Source organism: Balaenoptera borealis (genome assembly GCF_965194805.1).
Source record: "Balaenoptera borealis genome assembly, chromosome: 7".
NCBI lineage: Eukaryota > Metazoa > Chordata > Mammalia > Artiodactyla > Balaenopteridae > Balaenoptera > Balaenoptera borealis.
The window spans coordinates 111,553,089-111,580,146 of record NC_138864.1 but is presented as its reverse complement, the minus strand read 5'-3'; the positions used below and the strand labels follow the sequence as shown (position 1 = coordinate 111,580,146).

Below are 27,058 nucleotides of genomic sequence, written 5' to 3'. Positions count from 1 at the left end.
GTTCAGTCTCGACCCAGCCAGAGAGGAGTCTTTCCCTCTGGCATCCCCACACCCTGAGAACAGGACTCTTCTGTCTCAGCTGGTCTCTGCTTCCAGGAATCCAGCTCCCGCCTGGACGTTCCTGTGTAATTGGTACTTAATGCCTTAGTTCCTCTGAGCCCAGCTTCTTATCCTACACAGAAAATACTCTAGCTTCCCACCCTCTGCCCCCAACCAGCCCCATTCTACTCCCACTCATGCAGTTCCTAATTTGCTTTTTACTTTTTTTCCAGTAGGCTGTTTGCCCAGGCTTCTTCAAGAACAACCCCAGGCCCCTTCTTTTCTTAACATCCCGGCTCTGTGTGAAGCTCTTAGCTCATTTCCAGCTGAGCCCCAGCCATGGAGCAGGCTCACACCCAAATTCACTGGGTATTATGTTTCACGCCCACACAGCAAGGACCTTAGTATAACATTTGTGGGCCCTGGACACTTGTGCCTTTATAAGCCCCTTCTCCCATCATATATTTTAAAGTATATTTTATGACTGAGGTGATATAAAGCCTGGATTTATGATTATATTGGGCTGGCCAAAAAGTTCGTTCGGGTTTCTCTCTAACATCTTAAGGGAAGATGTTACAGAAAAACCCAGCCCAATATATGTATTATTATATTCATGTTTTCCTCCTGAGTTTTAAAGAAATTAAAATTAAAACATCTTTGTGGGTCCCTAAGAAACATCATGGGCCCTAGACCCTGTGCCTGCTGGGCCTCATGGGTATGTGGGCCCTGCACGTAGCCCGTTCCAAGACGGGACAGCCTCTTCCTTTTCTTATGACATTTTTTTTTTCATTAATAGGGTTCATTTTGGGGGGAAGTTTTAGGTTTACAGAAATTATCCATACATTATTATTAACTAAAGTCCATAGTTTATATTAAGGTTCACTCTTTACGTTGTACGTTCTGTGGGTTTTGACAAATATATAACGACACATATCCATCATTAAAATACCATACAAAGTATTTTCACTGCCCTAAAATTCCTCTGTGCTCTGCCCATTCATCCCTACCCCTTTCCCCTTCAACCCCTGACAATCACTGATCTCTTTACTATCTCCATAGTTTTACCTCTTCCAGAATGTCATATAGTAGGAATCATACAGTGTGCAGCCTTTTCAGGTTGGCTACTTTCACTTAGAAATACTCATTTAAGTTTCCTCCATGTCTTTTCATGGCTTGATAGCTCATTTCTTTCTTCGCCAGTATCCATCGTATGGGTATATCACAGTTTGCTTACCCATTCACCTATTGAAGGACATCTTGGTTGCTTCCAAGTTTTGGCAATTCTGAGTGAAGCTGCTGTAAACATTCATGTGCAGGTTTTTGTGTGGACATAAGTTTTCAGCTCATTTGGGTAAATACCAAGGAGCAAAATTGCTGGGTCATATGGAAACAGTATGCTCGGTTTTATTCTTATGATATTTATTTTTCCTGAAATCTTGTGTTTACTTTTTACACACCCAGCGCACCTGTCCAAGGTATCAAAACACCCGCTGTGATTTTCTTTTTTTTTTTTTTTAGATTCGAATCGCCTTTATTTTTTTTTTCACACACACACACTGTATTTTATTTTTACAAGAGATAAATAGACTGACACCAAGCATTGTACATGGATGTCCACAACAAAAGCAACAATGATTGCAATTACCAAACATGAAACACACTCATACTATGTCATAATATTGACATTCAGTCCAGTAATCCTTCACTGTAACAGCTCCTTTACTTTGCAGTGAAAATTGATTTGTATATTCTTTGCCTCTGAGTCCTTGTGGGATTTTTTTTTTTTTAAATTCAGACAGAAAGTCACACAAATTATACTCATCCTCATCAGTTCACTCAGTCCCATGTAATTAATTTTTTTTTCATCTTGATCTTTTGTTAGCACTTTTATGAGTTCATCAGTTTTTCATTAGAGTTCTGAAAATGCTTATTCATTCAGTTCAGCAGTACAGTCAGTTACCAGAAACCTGTACTTGTCAGAGTCTTTTCCATGAATTTCTTGAAGATGAAACCCTTTTATAGGAACATATTTGCAAAATCATCAGAGTACACCCAGAACTGTCTGTAAATGACAAAAGACTTAAAAATGACCACGGTTAAAGATTTGATGAAAGTTCATAATAATGCAGTTGACAAGAAAATTAGTTATTTCTGAGATATACATTTTAAAGTAATAACTAGGATTATTACTTATAACATTATACCAGAACATATAAGATTTTTAGAAATTTCATGCAATGTCTGAAACATTTATATTAACATATTTCCATACATATTTCCATACAAATACAAATATAAGATTTTTAGAAATTTCATGTAATGTCTGAAACATTTATATTAACATATTTCCATACAAATACAAATATAAGATGTTTAGATATTTCATGTAATGTCTGAAACATTTATATTAACATATTTCCATACAAATACAAATATAAGATTTTTAGAAATTTCATGTAATGTCTGAAACATTTATATTAACATATTTCCATACAAATAACCCAATGAAAGTTTAGTATTAGTTGTTTTGTTTGTTTTTTTATACTGCAGGTTCTTATTAGGCATCAATTTTATACACATCAGTGTATACATGTCAATCCCAATCGCCCAATTCAGCACACCACCATCCCCACCTCACCGCAGTTTTCCCCCCTTGGTGACCATATGTCCATTCTCTACATCTGTGTCTCAACTTCTGCCCTGCAAACTGGCTCATCTGTACCATTTTTCTAGGTTCCACGTACATGCATTAATATACGATATTTGTTTTTCTCTTTCTGACTTACTTCACTCTGTATGACAGTCTCTAGATCCATCCACGTCTCAACAAATGACTCAATTTCGTTCCTTTTTATGGCTGAGTAATATTCCATTGTATATATGTACCACATCTTCTTTATCCATTCGTCTGTTGATGGGCATTTAGGTTGCTTCCATGACCTGGCTATTGTAAATAGTGCTGCAATGAACATTCGGGTGCATGTGTCTTTTTGAATTACGGTTTTCTCTGGGTATATGCCCAGTAGTGGGATTGCTGGGTCATATGGTAATTCTATTTTTAGTTTTTTAAGGAACCTCCATATTGTTCTCCATAGTGGCTGTATCAATTTACATTCCCACCAACAGTGCAAGAGGGTTCCCTTTTCTCCACACCCTCTCCAGCATTTGTTGTTTGTAGATTTTCTGATGATGCCCATTCTAACAGGAGTGAGGTGATACCTCATTGTAGTTTTGATTTGCATTTCTCTAATAATTAGTGATGTTGAGCATCTTTTCATGTGCTTCGTGGCCGTCTGTATGTCTTCTTTGGAGAAATGTCTATTTAGGTCTTCTGCCCATTTTTGGATTGGGGTGTTTGTTTCTTTGATATTGAGCTGAATGAGCTGTTTATATATTTTGGAGATTAATCCTTTGTCCGTTGATTCATTTGCAAATATTTTCTCCCATTCTGAGGGTTGTCTTTTTGTCTTGTTTATGGTTTCCTTTGCTGTGCAAAAGCTTTGAAGTTTCATTAGGTCCCACTTGTTTATTTTTGTTTTTATTTCCATTACTCTAGGAGGTGGATCAAAAAAGATCTTGCTGTGATTTATGTCAAAGAGTGTTCTTCCTATGTTTTCCTCTAAGAGTTTTATAGTGTCCAGTCTTATATTTAGGTCTCTAATCCATTTTGAGTTTATTTTTGTGTATGGTGTTAGGGAGTATTCTAATTTCATTCTTTTACATGTAGCTGTCCAGTTTTCCCAGCACCACTTATTGAAGAGACTGTCTTTTCTCCATTGTATATCTTTGCCTCCTTTGTCATAGATTAGTTGACCATAGGTGCGTGGGTTAATCTCTGGGCTTTCTATCTTGTTCCATTGATCTATGTTTCTGTTTTTGTGCCAGTACCATATTGTCTTGATTACTGTAGCTTTGTAGTATAGTCTGAAGTCTGGGAGTCTGATTCCTCCAGCTCCATTTTTTTGCCTCAAGACTGCTTTGGCTATTCGGGGTCTTTTGTGTCTCCATACAAATTTTAAGATGATTTGTTCTAGCTCCGTAAAAAATGCCATTGGTAATTTGATAGGGATTGCATTGAATCTGTAGATTGCTTTGGGTAGTATACTCATTTTCACAATGTTGATTCTTCCAATCCAAGAACATGGTATATCTCTCCATCTGTTGGTATCATCTTTAATTTCTTTCATCAGTGTCTTATAGTTTTCTGCATACAGGTCTTTTGTCTCCCTAGGTAGGTTTATTCCTAGGTATTTTATTCTTTTTGTTGCAATGGTAAATGGGAGTGTTTCCATAATTTCTCTTTCAGATTTTTCATCATTAGTGTATAGGAATGCAAGAGATTTCTGTGCATTAATTTTGTATCCTGCAACTTTACCATATTCATTAATTAGCTCTAGCAGTTTTCTGGTGGCAGTTTTAGGATTCTCTATGTATAGTATCATGTCATCCGCAAACAGTGACAGTTTTACTTCTTCCTTTCCAATTTGTATTCCTTTTATTTCTTTTTCTTCTCTGATTGCCGTGGCTAGGACTTCCAGAACTATGTTGAATAATAGTGGTGAGAGTGGACATCCTTGTCTCGTTCCTGATCTTAGAGGAAATGCTTTCAGTTTTTCACCATTGAGAATGATGTTTGCTGTGGGTTTGTCATATATGGCCTTTATTATGTTGAGGTAGGTTCCCTCTATGCCCACTTTCTGGAGAGTTTTTATCATAAATGGGTGTTGAATTTTGTCAAAAGCTTTTTCTGCATCTATTGAGATGATCATATGGTTTTTATTCTTCAATTTGTTAATATGGTGTATCACATTGATTGATTTGCGTATATTGAAGAATCCTTGCAGCCCTGGGATAAATCCCACTTGATCGTGGTGTATGATCCTTTTAATGTGTTGTTGGATTCTGTTTGCTAGTATTTTGTTGAGGACTTTTGCATCTATATTCATCAGTGATATTGGTCTGTAATTTTCTTTTTTTGTAGTGTCTTTGTCTGGTTTTGGTATCAGGGTGATGGTGGCCTCATAGAATGAGTTTGGGAGTGTTCCTTCCTCTGCAATTTTTTGGAAGAGTTTGAGAAGGATGGGGGTTAGCTCTTCTCTAAATGTTTGATAGAATTCACCTGTGAAGCCATCTGGTCCTGGACTTTTGTTTGTTGGAAGATTTTTAATCACAGTTTCAATTTCATTACTTGTGATTGGTCTGTTCATATTTTCTGTTTCTTCCTGATTCAGTCTTGGAAGGTTATACCTTTCTAAGAATTTCTCCATTTCTTCCAGGTTGTCCATTTTATTGGCATAAAGTTGCTTGTAGTAGTCTCTTAGGATGCTTTGTATTTCTGTGGTGTCTGTTGTAACTTCTCCTTTTTCATTTCTGATTTTATTGATTTGAGTCCTCTCCCTCTTTTTCTTGATGAGTCTGGCTAATGGCTTATCAATTTTGTTTATCTTCTCAAAGAACCAACTTTTAGTTTTATTGATCTTTGCTATTGTTTTCTTTGTTTCTATTTCATTTATTTCTGCTCTGATCTTTATGATTTCTTTCCTTCTGCTAACTTTGGGTTTTGTTTGTTCTTCTTTCTCTAGTTTCTTTAGGTGTAAGGTTAGATTGTTTACTTGAGATTTTTCTTGTTTCTTTAGGTAGGCTTGTATAGCTATAAACTTCCCTCTTAGAACCGCTTTTGCTGCATCCCATAGGTTTTGGGTCGTTGTGTTTTCATTGTCATTTGTCTCTAGGTATTTTTTTATTTCCTCTATGATTTCTTCAGTGATCTCTTGGTTATTTAGTAACGTATTGTTTAGCCTCCATGTGTTTGTCTTTTTTCCGTTTTTTTCCCTGTAATTCATTTCTAATCTCATAGCATTGTGGTCAGAAAAGATGCTTGATATGATTTCAATTTTCTTAAATTTACTGAGGCTTGATTTGTGACCCAAGATGTGATCTATCCTGGAGAATGTTCCGTGCGCACTTGAGAAGAACGTGTAATCTGCTGTTTTTGGATGGAATGTCCTATATATATCAATTAAATCTATCTGGTCTATTGTGTCATTTAAAGCTTCTGTTTCCTTATTTATTTTCATTTTGGATGATCTGTCCATTGGTGTAAGTGGAGTGTTAAAGTCCCCAACTATTATTGTGTTACTGTCAATTTCCTCTTTTATAGCTGTTAGCAGTTGCCTTATGTATTGAGGTGCTCCTATGTTGGGTGCATATATATTTATAATTGTTATATCTTCTTCATGGATTGATCCCTGGATCATTATGTAGTGTCCTTCCTTGTCTCTTTTAACATTCTTTATTTTAAAGTCTATTTTATCTGATATGAGTATTGCTACTCCAGCTTTCTTTTGATTTCCATTTGCATGGAATATCTTTTTCCATCCCCTCACTTTCAGTCTGTATGTGTCCCTAGGTCTAAAGTGGGTCTCTTGTAGACAGCATATATATGGGTCTTGTTTTTGTATCCATTCAGCCAGTCTATGTCTTTTGGTTGGGGCATTTAATCCATTCACGTTTAAGGTAATTATCGATATGTATGTTCCTATGACCATTTTCTTAATTGTTTTGGGTTTGTTTTTGTAGGTCCTTTTCTTCTCTTGTGTTTCCCACTTAGAGAAGTTCCTTTAGCATTTGTTGTAGAGCTGGTTTGGTGGTGCTGAATTCTCTTAGCTTTTGCTTGTCTGTAAAGCTTTTGATTTCTCCATCAAATCTAAATGAGATCCTTGCCGGGTAGAGTAATCTTGGTTGTAGGTTCTTCCCTTTCATCACTTTAAGTATATCATGCCACTCCCTTCTGGCTTGTAGAGTTTCTGCTGAGAAATCAGCTGTTAACCTTATGGGAGTTCCCTTGTATGTTATTTGTCGTTTTTCCCTTGCTGCTTTCAATAACTTTTCTTTGTCTTTAATTTTTGCCACTTTGATTACTATGTGTCTCGGCGTGTTTCTCCTTGGGTTTATTCTGTATGGGACTCTCTGCGCTTCCTGGACTTGGGTGGCTATTTCCTTTCCCATGTTAGGGAAGTTTTCGACTATAATCTCTTCAAATATTTTCTCTGGTCCTTTCTCTCTCTCTTCTCCTTCTGGAACCCCTATAATGCGAATGTTGTTGCGTTTAATGTTGTCCCAGAGGTCTCTTAGGCTGTCTTCATTTCTTTTCATTCTTTTTTCTTTAGTCTGTTCCGCAGCAGTGAATTCCACCATTCTGTCTTCCAGGTCACTTATCCATTCTTCTGCCTCAGTTATTCTGCTATTGATTCCTTCTAGTGTAGTTTTCATTTCAGTTATTGTATTGGTCATCTCTGTTTGTTTGTTCTTTAATTCTTCTAGGTCTTTGTTAATCATTTCTTGCATCTTCTCAATCTTTGCCTCCATTCTTATTCCGAGGTCCTGGATCATCTTCACTATCATTATTCTGAATTCTTTTTCTGGAAGGTTGCCTATCTCCACTTCATTTAGTTGTTTTTCTGGGGTTTTTTCTTGTTCCTTCATCTGGTACATAGCCCTCTGCCTTTTCATCTTCTCTATCTTTCTGTAACTGTGGTTTTTGGTCCACAGGCTGCAGGATTGTAGTTTTTCTTGCTTCTGTTGTCTGCCCTCTGGTGGTTGAGGCTATCTAAGAGGCTTGATGGGAGGCTCTGGTGGTGGGTAGAGCTGACTCACCCGCTGTGATTTTCTCTGAAAAGTGTGTGCTTGCTCCCACAATAAGAAGCCTTTCCCCTCAGCCCCAGCATTCCTTTTTGACTCCATCCTGCTGACAAGTCCATGGGACTTCTAACTACATGGCCTCTTTATTGCTGTCTGGGGGATGCTATTTCACTGATGAAAACAGGGGAGAAACAAGATCTAAAGGGCCCGTTTCTGTTCAGTCAGGTTTTTGCTAACAGACCTGAATTAAGTTTCAGAGCCCTAGATCACATGTGCAATAGAAGTTTCTATTTGTTCATGGTAAGGCAACAAAGTCAGTACAACTGGAAGTTGGAAAGGTGGACTTCTTTTGTGTAAAAGGATCTCAGCTAGAGGAGAGAGAGAGAAAGGGAGGGAGGGAGAAAGGAAGGGAGGGAAGGAAGGAAGGAAGGAGGGGAGAAAGGGACTCTTCTTGCTTTGTGATTGTTTCCACTGTGAAATGGAGTCTAGAAGAGGAGAGAGGAATAGCAGTGCCATCAGTGCTGAAGGTTGCAATTCCAGGCTTAGTTGCGAGATGGCCAAATCCTGATCTAAGTCAGCTGTGACTAGTTGGGTAGTCAGCGATACAGAGGACATGACAGAGACTCATGGCATGGCACAGCATAGATTTCAGCCTGCGGGTAGGGAGGTCTTCTGTCTTTGTGTTCTCACTTGTTTGTGAGTTGGCTTTGATTGACTCTTGAAGTGAACATTAACCTCTAGACTGTGGATTATGACATAGCTCGTTGGAGTCAATTGGCATGATATTTGCACCTATGAACGGAAAATCTTCAGACTCCATTAATGTTTGTTAAATTATCTACTTCAATATCAGGTAACATATGCATGTCTCATAACTGTGGCCACTGGGTTTTAGTAAAATCTCGTGAATCCACATAGGGGCATCTTACTGTCCCAGCACATAATGATGATATGGCAATGCAAGAATTATTGAATTAGTAAATTCTTTGTGACTCACAGAATACAGAAAGGTGTGTGATCCCTCCTGATATTTCTTCTAGAACCACTTAAACTATGAGCCAGTGAGAAGGGAGATCTTTATTGGATAACTGGGATTAGGAAGGTGTATCAGCTGTTTCTTCGTAAAATATGAGCTCTTTATAACAACAACCATTTATTTGCTCATGATTTTGTGGGTTGGCCACTTGGGCTGAAATCCGTCAGTAATGCTGTCTCTGCTCCACGTGGTTCAGCTGGGCTCACTCATGCGTTCAGCTTCATTTGGCTGCCGGCTGCCAGCGATGATGGCTGAGACCCCTCTCCACACATCCGTCATCCTCCAGGAGGCTAACTTGGACTTGTTCACGAGACAGCAGCATTTTAGGACCTATTCTGAGAACATCTGCAGTGTTAATTCTGCCACATTCTATTAGTCAAAGCAGGTCACGGGGCCAACCCAGATTCAAGATGTGGGAAAACAAACTCCACTTCTTGTTGAGAGTTGTTACAAAGAATTTGTGGCTACTTTTGATCAATGCCAGGAGGTTTAGTAAGAGCTTTGATTAGGTACTTTCCAGCTTCATGGTTTTATACTTTTGAGAAACTGAACTCCTCTTTTATTTGGTCTGAGGAATATGTATTTATAATAAGTTTTACTTTGTGTAAAATAAATACAAGTTAAGAGAAAATTATTTTATAGAAGAATGAGTGAGGGGCAGTGACCATTTTTCACCCTCTGTAATATTCCCACATCAATGTATCCAAGAGGGAGAGGAAGCAGCAACTCATGTGTCTGTTAGAAACAAGGAGGAAAGGAACAGTTCCAAGAATGGTGAGACACAGAACTTTCTGGGCAGAGGAATAGTATAAGCCAAGGTCCTGCGGTGAGAGACACTGAAATTCATTGGAGGAAGCCAGTGTGTGGACGCTCCAAGAGCAGAGCTAAGGATGAAGCCAGAGAAGTATAAAGAAACCAGATGGTCCAGAGCCACGAAGTCATGTTCACAGAGGTAGATTTATGATGAAACTTAAGTTTCAGTTGCTCTTATCTTTTTTCTCAATAGACATTTTTATTTATTATTTTTTCAGGTTTATTGAGGTATAATTGACAAGCACAGTTATAAGATATTTAAACTGTACAACATGACAGTTTGACATACGTATACATTGTGAAAGGAGTCTGCTCATTGAGTTAGTTAACATATCCATCATTTCACATATTTACACTTTGTGTGTATGTGTGTGTGTGTGTGTGAGAGAGAGAGAACATTTAAGTTCTATTGTCTTAGCAAATTTCAATTATACAACACAGTGTTATCAACTATAGTCACCACGTTATACATTAGATCATCAGACCCTGTTCATCTTTTTTTTCACTCAATAAATGTTTATTGTTATTTTTAAGTAAGCTAAAAATGCTTGTGATAAATGCTAAATTGGAAATGCACAGGTTTCTGGGGTAGACAATTCTGGGGCAAGGAGCTGTTACATATCACGTAAACCTACAGATATTTTTAATTGGAGGAATTTTTTAAAAATTACTATCAATTCAAAAGAGAGCAAGAAAGACCAAAGAGAAAAAGTGGAACTAATAGAAAACAAAAAATAAGATGATGAAAATAAAACCAAAATAGCATTATTAAAATAATCATGACTGGTCTAAAAAACTCAGATATATCATGTTTAAAAGTGCCAACCCTGGAACATAAGACTGTATATACAAAGGTTCTAAATAAAATTATAGGAAAATATATATCAGAACAAAGCATACAAAGGAATGAGCTAAAGTCTTTCACAAGGATGCAATAATCAAAATCCAGAATATGGGGAGGTGTATAGGAAAAACAAGACAGTTTTCAATAAATAAAATCCATGGAAAAAAAGAGAGAAGTTGGGAGCAGACATCTTAGATTAAAAGAGACATGAGAGATATATTAAGCTATTGCAGTAAAAGGATCTTGTTTGGAGGATTTGAGTTCAAACTAAGCATTTTAAAAGATGAGACAATAAGTGATATTTGAACAATGATGGATATTTGATGATGTTAAAAAATTCAGACCTTATTCATCTTATAACTGAAAATTTGTACCCTTTTAATAACTTCTTCCTAATTCCCCTATCCCCCAGTGCCTGGCAACCACCATTCTATTCTGTTTCTATGAGTTTGGCTTTTCTCATAGATTCCGTATATAAGCGATACCATGCAGTATTTGTCTTTCTCTGTCTTATTTCACTTAGCATAATGCCCTCAAGATCCACCCTTGTTGTTGCAAATGGCAGGATTTCCTTCTTTTTAAAGCTGAATGGTGTTCCATTTCATGTATGTACCACATCTTTATCCACTCATCTGTTGACATACACTTAGGTTGTTTCCATACATTGGCTATTGTGAATAGTGCTGCAATCAACATGGGAGTACAGATATATTTTTGAGATCCTGTTTCCATTTTCTTTGGATATATACCTAGAAGTGAGATTGCTGGATCATATGATAGTTCTATTTTTAATTTTTGAGGCACCTCCATTTCCTTTTCTATTTGGCTGAACCTATTTACATTCCCACCGACAGTGTACAAGGGTTCCCTTTCCTCCACATGCTCACCTTGTGTCCTGTCTTCTTGATAATAGCCATGGTCTCTTTATCTTTGATTTTTGATAGGTTAATTATAATATGTCTTAGAGAAGGTCATTTTGCATTGAGATAAGGGGTGATTTATTAGCTTCCTGAACTTGGATGTTCATGTTTCTCCTCAGGGTGGGGAAGTTCTCAGCTATTATTTCTTGAAATAAACTTTCTGCTTTCTTCTCCCTCTCTTCTCCTTCTGGAAACCTGATTATTCTGATATTTGTATGTTTCATTGAGTCCCATAGATCATGTAGGATTTCTTCGCTCTTTTTCATTCACCCTTCTTTGTTTCTCTCTGGGTTATTTCAAAGTTCCTGTTCTCTAGGTAACTTATTCTGTCTTCCTTTTGATCTACTCTATTGCATTTTTCATTTCACTCATTGAACTCTTCAGCTCCAGAATTTCTGTTTGGTTCTTCTTTTATGATTTATATCTCTTAGTTAAATTTCTCACTTTGTTCATGTATTTTTTTCCTGACATCATTGAATTGTCTTTCTGTGTCTTGTAGCTCATTTACTTTGTCAGAACAGCTATTTTAAATTCTTTAGCAGCTAGATCACAAGATTTTGTGCCTTTGAGCTCGGTTATTGGAGGATTATTGTTATTTTTTGGTGCAACGTTTCCTTGATTAACCGTGTTCCTTATAGCTTTGCATTGCTGCTTTTGCACTTGAAGTAGCAGACTTCTCCTCAAAGCTTTACTAGTTGCCTTCAGATGGGGCGTATTTTTCATTGGGGCTATTACATCTGGGGTTTTCTGTCTGCCTTGATATGGATCTACCTGCTCCACACATCTTGCTTTCTTTTGTGGCAGGATTCTTAAGCTTTTCTGTCTTCTCTGGTTCTTAAAACTCACCTGGCTGGCTGCTGAAACCTCTTTTGTTTTCCAGAAGGTGGCGCTATAGCTCAAGTTTGTGGCTTCTCCCTTGCCCACAGATCCTGGTCTGTTTTTCTGATAGCACTGCTTTTACCAGACTCTCGCCACCGCACTCAGAGCCAAGCCAGCAACAGAGTGAGGGGAGGTGTGTGTTTAGTCTTGGGGCCTGGGGGTGCCTGTGGCTGGTGGAGAGATCCTCAGGGGACGTGCTCCCAGTGGCTTGTGGGCGAGCTTCCTGCTGGAGTCCTGAGCTCGGTCAGCAGCAATTGCATCCCTTAAATGGCCTTTGATGTTTTCATCTGCCTCTTTCCTGATCTCCTCCCTCCCACCCACCATGGAGGTCCTGCCTCTGTGCACTGGGCGCTTCTGGAGAGAAATGGGTTTCTCCAGCTGTGTCTCAACCTCCTTGCCATTGAAACTGTACCACCATGTCCATGTTCACCTGGATCCCTGAAATAGCTCCTAACTGGTCTCCATGGACCTATTCTTGGCTCTCTCAGAGCAGCAGTTCTCAGCAGAGCGGGCCCAGCCCAGTATCGGCATCACCTAGTATCTTAGTCAGGTTGCCATAACAAAGTACCACAGACTGGGTGGCTTAAACAACAGAAGTTTATTTCTCACAATTCAAGAGCCTAGAAGCCCAAGATCAAGGTACCAGCATGGTTGGGCTCTGATAAGGGCTTGCTTCCTGACTTGTAGACAGCTGCCTTCTCACTGTGTCCTTACATGGCACAGAAAGTGAAAGAGATATCTCTTCTTATAAGGGCATTAATCCCCTCATGGGGACCCCACCTTCATGACCTCACTGAAACCTAATTACCTCCCAAAGGCCCCATGTCCTAATGCCACCACACTGTGGGTTAGGGCTTCAACATACAAATTTGTGAGGGACACAATTCAGTCCGTAGCACCTAGAACTTGTTAGAAATGCAAATTCTCAGGCCTCGCCCCAAACCTACTGATTCAGAAACACTGGAGTTGGGGCCCAGCAATCTGTGTTTTCCCTAGGTGGTTCTGATTCATGCTAAAGCTTGAAAACCACTATTACAAACCATTCTCTTCACTATACCTTTTTAACAATGAAAATGGATTTTTACCCCCTGCTTAAAAATGCATCGAGGAGTTCCCACTGCACTCACAGTGAAATACAGACTTCCACTAGAGCCTTCAAGGCCTCTGCACTTTGTCCCTTTACTGCCTTTCCTCCCTCATCTTGTGACTCTCTCCCTTGGCTTATCATGTGTCCCACTTGCAGGCTTCTTCGCTGTTCCTCAAAGATTCCAAGTTCTTTCCTGTCCTAGGGGTAAAGAAAAAAATGTTGCCTGCCATTCCAGTACTACAAAGATCAAACCATTAGCCCCTTCAGTCGCCTTCAGGGGAATTCAGGATGGAGAAAAACAGGAAGCATTCTGTGCTTTGAATATACCGGCCCCTAGATAGTTAAGATACATATCTAAGGAAAAATGTCCAATGACCCCAGAGTCTTACATTTCCCCATACATAGAAAAGCACTAAAATCATTAACTTGAAATGTCTGTTCTCTATGATTAGCAGTCATCTTTTGATGCCGGACTACTTTTTTTTTCCAAGCAAAAAAGAGTTCAGAGACATCCTGGCTCCTCTCTTACCTCTTTGGAGCAGTTCCTCGGAGCTCTCTGAGTGGTTGTCTCCCAAGCTATAGTCCTCAGTAAGCTCCGTGAATAAAATTTAACTCACAACTTTTACATTGTGTGTTTTTCGTTTAGTCAACACAGGGCACAGGCAGTTGCTTTTCCCTCTGCCTGAAATCTTCTTGGCTGGCTCTTAGCAGAGCTGACTGCTCTCTGCCCATCTCAGCAAAATTGTCTCCTCAACTGATGCTTCCTTCCTTGACCAACCCACATAAAGTGGCATGATTACCCACTCCCCCCAACTACTCTCTACCATCAGGTTTATTTCTCACATCATCTCATTACAACCTGAATTAGTGTGTTTATTTGTTGTTTCTCCCATCACAAGAATGTAAACTCCACCTTCAAGAAATCTTATCTGTCTTGTTCACCACCGTCACTGCCTGGGAGAGTACCTGGTACATAGCAGGTATTCAGTACATACTTCGTGTATGAATGAATGAATGAATGATTGTGGCTGGTGAATGTCTTGGTCTTCAAGGGAGTGGGCTACACAGCCTGCTATATTGCTTCAAAGTTTTGAGTCAGTGCAATTTTTTAAAAAATAGCCAACAACTCTGTCTTCCTGCTGCTTTACTCTGTATCTGTTATTTATCATTTTTTTCCATGATCAGAGGGAACTATTTACCCTCTGAAGCGGGTACTCCCATTTCTTCTCTGTATGCAGCTGCCACCACCCAGCATGGCTGATAGTGGAAAGTTCCCAGAAGATAAATTTGGTATAAAAGGTGAAGGAAGGAGTATCCAAGAAAGAGCAAATAAAAACTGAATGAATGAATGGATTGTAGAACATCCAAACCAATAGAAAGAGAAACCATCAGGATTAAAGGAAACTTTTTTAATAGGGAAAAAGTCAGCAAAGCATGACAAAAATAAAGTAAGGTTAGATAAAAGAAATTTGAAAAGTCATTACAATAATATGAATATGTTTAATTTACCTATTAAAAATCAAAGAAAACTGTCATCTTTATATGGGCAGGGACACTGTCTTATTCACAATTTATTATTACATAGAATAACCCTTGTTGAGCACTTACAGTTCTTCTGGAATTGTGCTAATGCTTGTAAAACAATTAATCTTTACAATAATCCTCTGGTATCTTTTAAGGATTATGCATGATAAATATTTATTGAATTAATATGATTAATTCAGTACATGATCAAAGCCTATCAAACTGGGTTAGAAAGCTAAATCTATACAACATGTTTTTAAGAGATAAATAAGAATGAGTTACAATAGCAAAAGAGCAACACCTCCCACTAGATTAATGAGGAAAACAACAAGGAAGTCACAAATACTTATCCCCAAAAATAAAAATGGAAAAATCACCACAGATACAGTGGAAATTTTAAATTTTTTTGAAATTATTTTACATAATTCCATACAAATAAATTTTAAATTGTGAAATATTTGTATGTATAAGTTGCTAAGGTGTACTAAAAAAGTAGAAAACCTAAACCTATAACTAACTATGGAGAAGATGAGAAATTTGTCAAAGAGCAGTATCTCTTTCCCTCCTACCCCCTGAAAAATTACAGGTCCAAATGGGTTTAGAGGTCAATTTTCTTCTAACCTTTAACAAACGAATAATTCCTCTATGTTTTGATTTTACCAGAGAAAGAAGAGAAGCTTCACAGTTTCTCTTATGAATTCATCATGACACTGTTACCAAAACTTCACAAAGATAGTTCACCAAAAGAAAACTACAGGCTCTGTGGCAACATGGATGGACCTTGAGGGTTTGACGCTTCGTGAAGTAAGTCAGAGAAAGACAAATACTGTATGATCTCACTAATATGTGCACTCTAAAAAAAACCCAAAAAACAAAACTCATAGAAAAAGGGATCAGATTTTTGGTTGCTAGAGGCAGAGGGTGGGTGTCGGGGGAACTGGTAAAGGGGGTCAAAAGGTACAGACTTCCAGTTATCAGATAAATAAATCCTGGGGTTGTAATGTACAGCACCGTAACTATAGCTAACATTGCTATATGGTATATTTGAAAGTTGCTAAGAGAGTAGATCCTAAAAGGTCTCATCACCAGGAACAAATTTTTTTTAGTAACTATGCGAGGTGATGGATGTTAAGTAAACTCATTGCAGTAATCATTCCACAAGATATGCATATGTCCAGCTATCATGCTGTACACCTTAAACTTTGCATTGTATGTCAGTTATATCTCAGTAAAACTGGAAGGAAAAAAAAAAAAACTACAAGCCAATACACGTATGGGTATTGGTGTAAAAATATAGAATTTTAATGATGTTAAAATATAGAATCTAACAACACTTTTTCAAAAATCTACCTTATGATCAAAAGGAGTCCCATTCTTAGATCATGTTTTAATAGGTTAAAGGAGAGAAAAACAGTATGATCTGGTGGCTGGGAGTGGAGAGGCCAGGAAGAGTGACAGGGTACCAGCACAAGGCTCCCACGGCTCTCAGAGGACACTGAAGGATTAAGTAGGGAGGAGACCAAACCCTCTCTCAAACTGGCTGCAGCCTGAAGAATTAGGGAACAACTCCAGCCCGGGAGAAGCAAGATAACTCCATGCCCCGGTGCTGGGGGCCCATGGCTTTTAGTATATTCCATAAAAGCCCTGCCACCCTGATAGTGTTAACACAGGAGCTGGGGCAAGATGGTCAGAGGTCAGAGGGTGCCTCGATAGCTGTAGTGTGATGGCTGGAGAAGACCCAGGTGGGAGAAATGGAGCAGGCAGAGAAACAGGATGTTACTATCAGACTGTTCCCCCTCCCCCAACACTTTTGGTAATGATCAAACATTTCCTTTGCTGAGTATCTGAGTTCAATTAAGGAAAGTCTCCTCTTTAATAAATTAAGTAGAGCACTTGACACAAAGGCCACCCCTTCCAAGATGTCAGTCCTCTTGCCCCCTTTACAAATAATTATCGCCTTGTAATAGTGCAGAACTACAGATGTCTGGGTGTTAGAGCTTTCTGTAACAATCACTGGTCTCGTGGTTCAGGCATTCCTTCTGCGCCTGCCCCCATCTCTTCCTGCCAGCCTTCAGATGATCTGATTTCATGATAAACTCCCACTGAATCTGGCTCCACTGTTTTGACTTCAGAAGAAAGGTCGCTTAATCAAAACTATGAGCAATCTACAAGGCCAACAGCAAGCATGCATGTTCCTTCGTACTCCCCACTGCCCCTGGCCCCTCTCCCTCAGTCTCTCACTTCCTGTCCTTTTCTGCTCACCTAGCGAAAGAGGGAACAGGCACACAGGGGATGGTGCTGCCACTCTCATCAACTCACTTTTTGCCTGACATTTATTAAGCCACCAAGTGTCCACCATGGGCCAGCCACTCAATGCCAGGCTGCAGTCCCAGCCCTCCAGAAGGTCGTGGTTCCCCACACAGGTAGCGGAGGGGGATGAAGGGCTCGGGCCCATCCCTCCCCACAGGCCACAGCATGGCTTTGGCCCCTCAAGGGCTGGGGGCCACCAAGAGCAGAGCTGTGGCGTCAGGACAGTGTTCTCCCAGAACAAGGCAGCCTGGACAGGACAGGGAGGCCAGAGCAGGAGGCCGAGGGTCCCCAGGTGCCTGAGCAGGCCCGGGCTCAGGCTGGTGAGCCTTGAAGTTTAGCCTACGTGACTTAGTGCAATCTAAGAGAAAGCATGACTTTAAGCTGTTATTTTGTTCAGAATCTCAAAAACAGGTATTCTTTATAAATGGTTCAGGGACAATCTTAAGGTCAGAAGAAAATAAGTGAAAAGGCTGTATTTAGGGAAGATTAGACGGCTCCACGGGACCGGGATCAGCCGTGGGGTTTTGATGGTGATGGTCCTGAGGGCAGGAGTGGGGCCTGGACCCGAGGAGGAGCAGCTGATAAGGACATTTCCAAGGGCCTTCCCCACGTGCTCGCCATATCTCCAGCTCTTCTCACTCGCCAGGATCAAAGACGGCCAAGTGCACTTTTCTGTGTTCGTTTTTTTGCTCTTACAGTTTCGTCCTTCCCTCATTCCTCCACTTTGCTCAGAGTTTCTGGCCCACTTGACATATAAGGCTGAAGTCCAATAATCAAAGAATCTTCCCTCCTTTCCAACATTCTGCTCAGAAACAAAGTACAAACAGCAGCGGATGCAAAGCCCTCTTACAACATTTTCCACAAACACCAGCCCTGACCTTGGCTCAGGCCACAGTACATGAGCACACTGAAGGGAAATTTGTTGGCTGTCCCATTCTGTAATAACAAGGAATAACTGAAAACTATGAACCAAGGCAGAGTATGCTTGCTGAAAGGTTTCTTGAAGACCTCATCAGCAGAACCGATGAGCTTTGCCCTCTCTCCTGTGAGAAGAGAACGAAGGTGGGTTCATCCAGCAACAAATTCACACTGATCTACTAGAGTTTTTGCTCAGCTCCCTCTCTGCCCTTCCCTGACCAGCAAGAACACAGGCAGCAGCCTCATCAGATCTGGCAGCAGGCACTTAGTCTGCGCCCCAGATGGACTGGTCCAGCCTCTGCCGCCACAATCTTCTCCCCTTCCGTTGTCCCCATTCACTCCGATACGCAAATGTGTAGAATGGTCATGTTCTATCTCCCTGCCTCCTTCCTCACGTTCAAATATAGTTCTAGCATTATTGATTCTTTCTTTAAAGTGTTTCCTATCTCAATCCATACCTTTCTGTTCCACAGAAACAGAACCATATAGAATCACCCAAAACCACTGTCATTGCCCTTTGCTTCTCTCTGGCCCTCTCTTCCTCCCGCTGCCATTAGATTATTAGAGAGTTGCCAAAAGCGTGTCCCAGGGAATAGATGTTATGTGGAAAAAAAAAAATGGATGTATTCAAATTTTTTTTGAAAATTCAGGGTTAAACAAATGTAAACAGGTCACTTTTGCACAGGACTTGTCAGAGCCTTTAATACACTACTCATGTGCATTGTGAATCTTGAAGTGGAGATATAGATGTGGTTTTTCTAAACCTTTTTGATCCTGGAACACCATCCTCCCATTTCTACGTACTTTTGTTAGGAGATCGTCCTTGACACGAGTGAACTGCAGAGCACACGATGAGAAACAATACTAAAGAAAACTTATTCCTCAAAAGTTATGCTCTATAGTCCAGGGTGCTCTTACTACCTCCTTAGAATTTTGTGTTGTATGGAAATAGAAAGTATTCTTTGATACTTTATAATACATAAAAATGCATACCACATTTCGTACCTACAAAAGAATAAACATAATGTACGAATAAGCTATAAAGACTAGATAACCAACAAAGACCTACGGTATAGCACAGGGAACTATGCTCAATATTTTATAATAACCTATAATATATGTATAAAAATATGAAAAAGAATATATATATATAGAATAACGTATATAGAGAGAACTGAATCACTGTGCTGTACACGTGAAACTAACATGACGTAAATCAACTAGACTTCAATTTTTAAAAGAATTTTTTAAAAATTATAAAATAAAGGATGCTTGTGCCTGCTGCCTCACCTCCACACCCCCAGCTTGGTGAACTAAACCAGGGGGCAGAAAACTTTTTCTGTAAAAAGCCAAAACTTATCCAATGAGCAAATTAGTTTGGCCCATGTGGTGTCCACATATTCAACTCTGCTGTGTAGCATGAGAGCAGCTATGGACCATACGTAAATGAATTGGTGTGTTGCAAGAAAATGTTAGTTACAAAACAGGTGACAGGGACTTCCCTGGTGGTCCAGTGGTAAAGAATCCGCCTTCCAATGCACGGGACGCGGGTTCCATCCCTGCTCAGGGAACTAAGATCCCACAGGCTGCGGGGCACCTAAGCCTGCGCGCCTCCACTAGAGCCCGTACGCCGCAAACCACAGAGCCCACGCGTCCCGGAGCCTGCGTGCCACAACTTGAGAGAAGCCCACGTGCCGCAGCGAAGATCCCGTGTGCCGCAACTAAGACCTGATGCAGCCAAAAATAAATAAAATAAATAACAAATAAATAAATCTTAAAAAAATCAAACAAGCAACAGGTGACAGGCTAAACTTGGGCCATGGGCTGTAGCGTGCCAACCACTGCACTAGACCAGTTCTGGAGCTCCTGGGTACACCAGCCCTTTGGCATATTTTGCTCATGCCAAGGGTCAATCCTCTTAATGGACATTTGGTTTGTTACACTTAAAAAAAATTTTTTTTTTGGCTATTTTGAAAATGCTACTGTGAAAAATTTTGACAGTTCTTCTAATACACCTAAGTAAATTTCTTTAGGGCAACGCCTTCCAATTTTTCACACTTTTCCAAAGAGGATTTGGAAAAAAATATGAACCTTCTCACACTCTTTATGTTGAAATCTAATGTTTTTGTCCAAAGAAATGTTGCAAAATATATAATTTTTGAAAGAGTTGCAAAGGACATAATCCCAGTTGATTATCAATATTGACATTTTAAAACAAAAACATCACTCCTAAATGTAAGATTTTCTTTAACATTTAGAAACTTTTCATCTTTAAAGGAGCAAAAGGAGTCTTTTGCTCCTTTACTTCATAATTCCAGGCTTCCACCCTCACGGAATTTTATCCTAATGTAGTACCGTTTTATGCTCGAAGCATTTTTCTTGTTCACTAGATCATGTTTCTCTCCAACAAAAATAGAGATTTAAATTTTTAATATGTTTTATTTCCTGTGACCATGAAATTTGAAAGATTAGGAAGTTTTTCTTCTGAATTGAGTTATCATTAGCATTAATATTAGCACAAAAATGATTTTTTTAAAGAAATATAAATATAATTTAAATTTTTTATAAATCATTAAAATCTGTAAAATTTCACTGGAAATTCATCTCTAAAAAAGATAAATGGAGATTATTTAAAAAGCAGTTTATGTATCCATGTGTGCTGTGAGAGTTAACTCCATAGGCCTGAATGACATAAAATAATAAATGTGGCTACGTGGCGAGTGGCTATGTGTCGCTGGGCATGAAAATAATGATTTAATAGTGTTGCTTTGTAACCTTGGGTCTGAGGACTTTCAAGACAGTTTATACCAGTTTGTCAGCATTGTTTGCTGACAACAATTAAATCGATGATTTTACACCTCAGTGTAAATTTTCCTTTACTGCCAGTTATGTAAGCAAGAAAATGCTGATTAAGCCAGTAAGGTATAAGAAGCATTGTCTGAGATCCCATTTGGACCCCCTCATTCCAAGGGACTCTGTACATTAGTTGGTGGTTCTTGATTCAGGGGACAAAGTATGTCCTGGCAACAGCCCTCATAGTGGGAGAAAAATGGGAGCTCAGGAGTCTCTGCAGACCTTCTGCTGTGAGGCAGGCTTTGGCTGGGATGGATATTCTTACTTTGATGCTGTTCTATACCATATCCTTTTCCTACAATAACCTGTAGATTTGTGCATTGCCATTTTGGATCCTGTGAGTCTAATTTAGCATTTGAACCCCATCTGGCCATGTAAACCCAAGGCCTTTTACAAACATGAGGGTAAAATAGCCTGGGAGTGGACAAGAAACTCTTTCAAGTCTATTAGATGCAAGGGCAAGCTATACATTTCTGCCTGAGCCTCAAAATGAGCTATATGGAGAGATAGAATTAATTTAGGGAGACATGGGGGGGTGTTAATGTGGACCATTAATTGAGATAATGAAGGTTTAAGAAAGGTATTGGCATATAATGGTAGAAGGCTATCCACTGCCTGTCTCATCTGCCAGAATGCTGTTTATAAAAATAGCTGTTGTGGGTAAAGAAATCCATGCAGAGGTAGAGGTACAATTAGTGTACTTGGATCACTGACAAAGGAAAACAATTAGGTATAACTTGATGGGCTCACATGCCTCAGGATGAAAAGACAAAATTTCAGTATCGTTGGCTATGAGGAGCTCTGCAGTACACACAAACCAAAATTCACTTAGGGGTCATTGCTACTCATATGATCTTAGCCTGAGGAACTCAATCTTTCGGGGTCTTCACTTTATTTCCTAACTGTATTAAAACAGTTAGTACTCACCAGCAACAACTTGTCTGGAGGATCAAACAGCATTCAGCCCACTCAAAATAAGAGACCTTAAGAGAATTAGCAGCAGGGCTAAGAGAAATGGGCCAGGCAGAATTCATTTTTCATGAGGAAAGACATATTGCAGAAAAAGACCTTATAACATAAATAGGGCACCTGGAAGGCATCCTATTCCAGGGAGGAGGACAAACATAGCAAGTCACCTGGGATGATAACACAGCACTGATAAAATGGGCCCTGTAATTAGGGCAGATATTAAGACAACATGCCCAAACCCGGCAATGAAAACAAGCTGGCAGGTCAACACAAGCTGGGTTATTAGATGTCTTCATGCGAATGGAGTCTGAGGTATCCCAGGCACCATGGCCAGGGGTGCTCAGAGCAGAAGCCCAAGTGAATGCTTGTGGGGGACTTATAGGCCCCCATTCCATGAAAATGTTTAATTGGGGAATGCAGCCTATTGAGACCCTCTTTCCCAGAGTCAGCACCATGACTGAGTGCTAACAATTCTTTCCCCCATAGTGCAACTCATGGTAATTGGACACATTTTATTTACTTCTTTATTTATTTTTGGATAATATCATGCACTTTTTTGAAAACTTTTTTGCTGAACAATATCTTGGACATGTGAACATAATAGTACATGTAATATAACAAGGTGTGTACTGGAAAAGTAGTTAGAATTTTGGGTCTAAATTCATATGAGATTAGCCAATAGTTTTCTGTTCTTGCCCTACACTTTTTTTAACAGCATGTTGTTTATGGAATTTAAAAACACAGGCATCAAAACCCATTTTAAAACGTTGCAAATATACTAGAGTGCTGGCCCGTGACAAGGTCTGGGAAGGCGACACAGTGCTGGCAGTAGGGTTGAAGGGCAAAGGGAAAAAAATGAAAGTGAGAACAGATGACAAATTGAGGAGCCTTGCATGAGCCAGTGGGAATGTGCTGTGCACTGAATAATAGTTATTTGTTATTGGGTTTTCTAGTCTGATAAAACAATTGGCTGGCTTCTTTCAATATCTCTTTTTTCTTCCCTATATTTTGGAACAACTTATATGACATGACAATGATCTGTTCCTTGAAAGTTTCTAAAACTCATCCTTAACATTGTCTGGACCTGGTGCCCTTTTTATAGGTAGTTGTTTTATTACTCTTTCCACTGGACACATTTTAAACAGACAAGAATGTTTCCCATGGATCCTGTTGTGGACCTTTCTCATTGGGCAGGAGTATTTATTTAAGCCATATACCCAGAGGAAAGGAATTTGGCTGTGTACTCAAGACTTTTTATTTTTTTACTCAGACATTTTGAATCCTGGAATAACAAAGACATGGCCTCAAGTTCCTACTCTGTTGAGAAATAATACATAAGGAATGGTAGGCGAAATAATGAAACCCCCAAAGGTATTCACGCCTTAATCCCTGGAACCTGTGAATATGTTAGGTTACACGGCACACGGGAATTAAGGTTGCAGATGAAATTAAGTTTGCTAATATGCTGACTTTGAGATGGGGAGACTACCCTCGATTATTCAGGTGGGCCCAATGTCATGACATGGGTCCTTATAAGTGGAAGAGCTTAGGAAGAGAGATGAGAAGAGAATCCAAGAGACGGCAGCACAAGAAGGGCTCAGCCGAACATTGCTGGCTTTTGAAAATGGAGGAAGGAGGCCACGAGCCAAGGATGCAGTCAGCCTCTAGAAGCTAGAAAAGGCAAGGAAACAGAATCTCCCCTAGAGCTGCCAGACAAGAAAGCAGCCCTGCCAACACCTTGCTCTTAGCCCAGTGAGAACCATGTCAGACTTCTGACCTATAGAAGTGTAAGATAACAAATTTGCCTTGCTGTAAGCCATTAAGTTTGTAGTCATTTATTACAGCAGCTTTAGGAAAGTAATTCATATACCATATGCAAAGATAGATTTTGTTGAGAGGGAAAAAAATAATTATAATGTGCTTATATCTGATTCAGATTGTAACCTTATATCCAGAGTACTACTTGCTATAATTCAGGAAGCATAGATAAAATTAATGTCATTGAAGCTAATGATACTTATGATAATACTAATGTTGATAATCACATTTACTGGGAAATTGAATTAAAGCCCCTGAAGGACGTTATCTCTATGGAGGAGAATTGGTCTGAAGACTTAGATTTAATTAATGATTGATTACAGTTCTTAAGCATTCAACAGATGTATAGCATAAAGTGCATATAGCTAAAAATCAGGGAGGTAAAAGATTTGTAAAGTTACTACAAAAATATGAGATAGTTTGTGCTAGAATCCCTGAATGCTTCACCTATTTGTTTAAATCTAAAAAGAACCCCTCACCGGCTATTGAAAATGTTTGGAATCTGTATGTACTGTTTGATGTCTATCTGATTAGGCAATGTTACAAGGCAAATAAGTACTGTCAAACTAAGAGTGTTTGTTTTACCATAAAAAGGCCTTTGACTGCAGATTGGGGGTGGACTGTGCTGTTAGGGTTAATTCCACCAGGCCTGGAATTAGCCTGAACAGTCTTACGAAATAAGAAATGCAACTCCGTGATGATATGCATGATTTGCCCCTGGTATTGGTGAGGCCCCCAGAGGAGTATGGCACGGGGGCTGGTTACGTAGCAAGAATGTCTGCATGACCTGCTTAGGCAATGCTGGGGCTCCATGAGAATCTGGGCACTGATTCCCCTAAACTATTCTTGTTTTCTCACCCCTTAGAAAGTCCTCATTAGGACCCCAGTCATGTCTCCTTTTGCAACCGGAAGGAAGCTTCTCTTGGGCGTAGGACAGCAGAGGGGGGAGGTGGTGGACATGACCGTAGGGAGAAGGAGGTGGTGCTTGTCCATTTTCTCCATGTATCAGTGTGTCTAAACATGCATGGAGATCATCCACTAAATTTGAAAGGAAAAGTGTTGGTGATTTTAGGAGACAGGAGAAGGCATTAAAACAGTTTTGAAGGAGGGTAAGCAGTAAAAGACAGACAGCAGAATTGGCCTCTTGGATTTTTTTTTTTTCCACCAATCAATTTTCTTTTGCCTCTTCTCTCTTTGGCTGCTGGAAGCCGTACTGTCTTGTGCTTTTCTTTTTGGCCCTTTTCCCCACAATCCGTCAACAGGTCCCTTGTGGCCTGCTGGTGGTGAATCTCTATTCACTGGGTTATGTGCACAAAGCTTAAGATCACAGCTGAAGTTGCCCTTCATCGTAAGATGGAAATTGAAGGATCTTGTTTTTATTATTTACAAGAAGAGGGGTTTCTCATGATCCCTTCCACCCCTGTCTCTCATGGTAATCTTTAAAGGAAAGTCCTGGGGCTTAAATTCCCAGTTCTAGGGTTTCTCAGTGGTCATTACTGGCACTGTCCTTGACAAGGGAAGCCTGGAGACAGCCACAGCTGAGCTGCTGCATTAAAAATAATTAGGAGAGGCTGCCCCGCTGCCCGTTCCTCCCTCCTTCTGACCAAACAGATTTATTGGGCAGGAGGGGTTGGTGTATCTCTGAAGGGGAGCTCCATCCTAGTCTTGAAGGGGACTGACCAGCTCCTCACACAGAGCCATGACCTGGGCTCAAATGTGAGGGGGCAGATGGCATGACAGGTTCTAGCGCCAGCTTTTCCACTGTCAACATGCCCTATCACTTAGCCTCTGTGAGCCCTCGGTTTCTTCATATGAAAAATAACAATGCTGTGGTGATTCTCAGCAGAGAGAAGGGGCTGCCTGCCAGAACAACTTGGAATGGTATTCTTGTCTCTTGGGAAAAAAAACTTCAAAGTCATTCTGACATACCCACCATCCAGTACTAAATGGCCATGAAGAGTCCCTAACAGATCTAACATGTAGTCTGGAGAACCAGCTCTGCAACAGTAACCTGTGTTAAAGCTTGAAAATGTGGCTATCTAAAGGCTTGATACAGAGTGAACCTACGCGTTTGAAGGAATGAATCTAATGACTTTGGACATGGACCCAAAATTGTCCCATCCAGCTGAATGTGCATGCCAGACTTTGACCAGCAGAGGGCAGCACATACCTACATACCTGGCTTTCCAGACAAATCTAACACAAAACTGGCCCTCAGGTATTGTTTCTGGGGAGAGACAAACTAGCTTTAACGAAGCCTACTTGGGTGTATCAATTAAAAGCCATTTAGAACACAATCTGGAACTCAAGCCCAGGTCCAGAGCTAGACCAAGGCCATTTTCAGAACCGGGAAAATCTTGTCTTTGAATCCTCACCACCTCCTGTTTTGTCCCTCTTTTGCTTCTCAAAGTATGGTTGGGGGCCTGGCAGCATCAGCCTGAACTAGGAGTTTGTCAGAAATGCAGAATTTCAGGCCCCACCCCAGATCCACCGAGTCAGGTTCTGCATTTTCACAAGATTCCCAGGTGATTTGCGTTCACATGGAAGTTTGAAAAACACTAGGGTAACCACCCCTTCTCTGCATACACCCCCCCACCCAGAAAGCCACCCTGTTCCCAGACCCCAGCCTCCCTCCCCACCCTCACCCACACACCCTACGACACCACAGAGGCTTTCCTGCTGGTTTCAGGCTGGAAGAGGGCCGGTGGTGTGGCCTGGAGTGAACAGCTGTGAGATTCCCTCTTCAGGACCTCAGAGTGTTTCCACCCATCCAGCTACGTTTGTCTTTAGGTAACTGCTGAGCAGGGGAACGCTGGGGCCAGATCCCCAAAGACACTGAAAGCCTGTCCACAGCCCACAGTCCAGAGCTGGTTTGCATAAATACAGAAATAAATGGCTTATGAGTCCAAAATGATTCCTTTGTGTATTACCATTTGGAACTTTATTCCTTAAAATAGTGGAAAGAAACAAGCCAGCCCCCTTTTCTTCCTTATGTCACCACAGGGAGCATGTCTCACACCTTGTGCTTTTCCTCCCCAGTTGCTCAGTGCATCTTTGAGGAAGGAGCTCTGTCCGGAAAGTTCCTCTCCCTGTCCAAAGCCTACGTTCTGGCAGAGAAGTTGCCATTAGCTTGCTGTGGAGGAGAAAGCAAACGGAAGCAAATTCCTTTTGGGGGGTGAGTACTTGTCAGGAGCTTCTTCGGGGGAGATTTGTCTTTCTGCAGAATAAGGGGTTTTAAGTTGTAGCCTCATAGTTATTTTGGTGAGAGAGTGTTTCCCCAGGACTGTCAGATGGGTCCTTGGAGATGGGTGCCCGGCCCCGGGAATGTGGGAGAGGCCCTTTGGGAAGAACGGCTGTCACCGTGGGAGCTGCTGCTGATACTGTGTGAATGCAGGGCGCTGGCCTGG

General features: G+C 40.3%; 1 protein-coding gene across 4 annotated transcripts in view; it reads left to right on the top strand.

Moving 5' to 3' along the window:
- Nucleotides 1–27,058, top strand: part of LOC309631946 (uncharacterized protein) — a 122,812-nt gene that overhangs the window by 67,605 nt on the left and 28,149 nt on the right. For all 4 annotated transcript variants that reach the window (XR_014246656.1, XR_014246657.1, XR_014246658.1 and 1 more), the window contains 2 exons: nt 15,447–15,587; nt 26,691–26,826. The gene's annotated coding sequence lies outside the window, so the exon portion shown is untranslated. The remainder of the gene's footprint in view (nt 1–15,446; nt 15,588–26,690; nt 26,827–27,058) is intronic.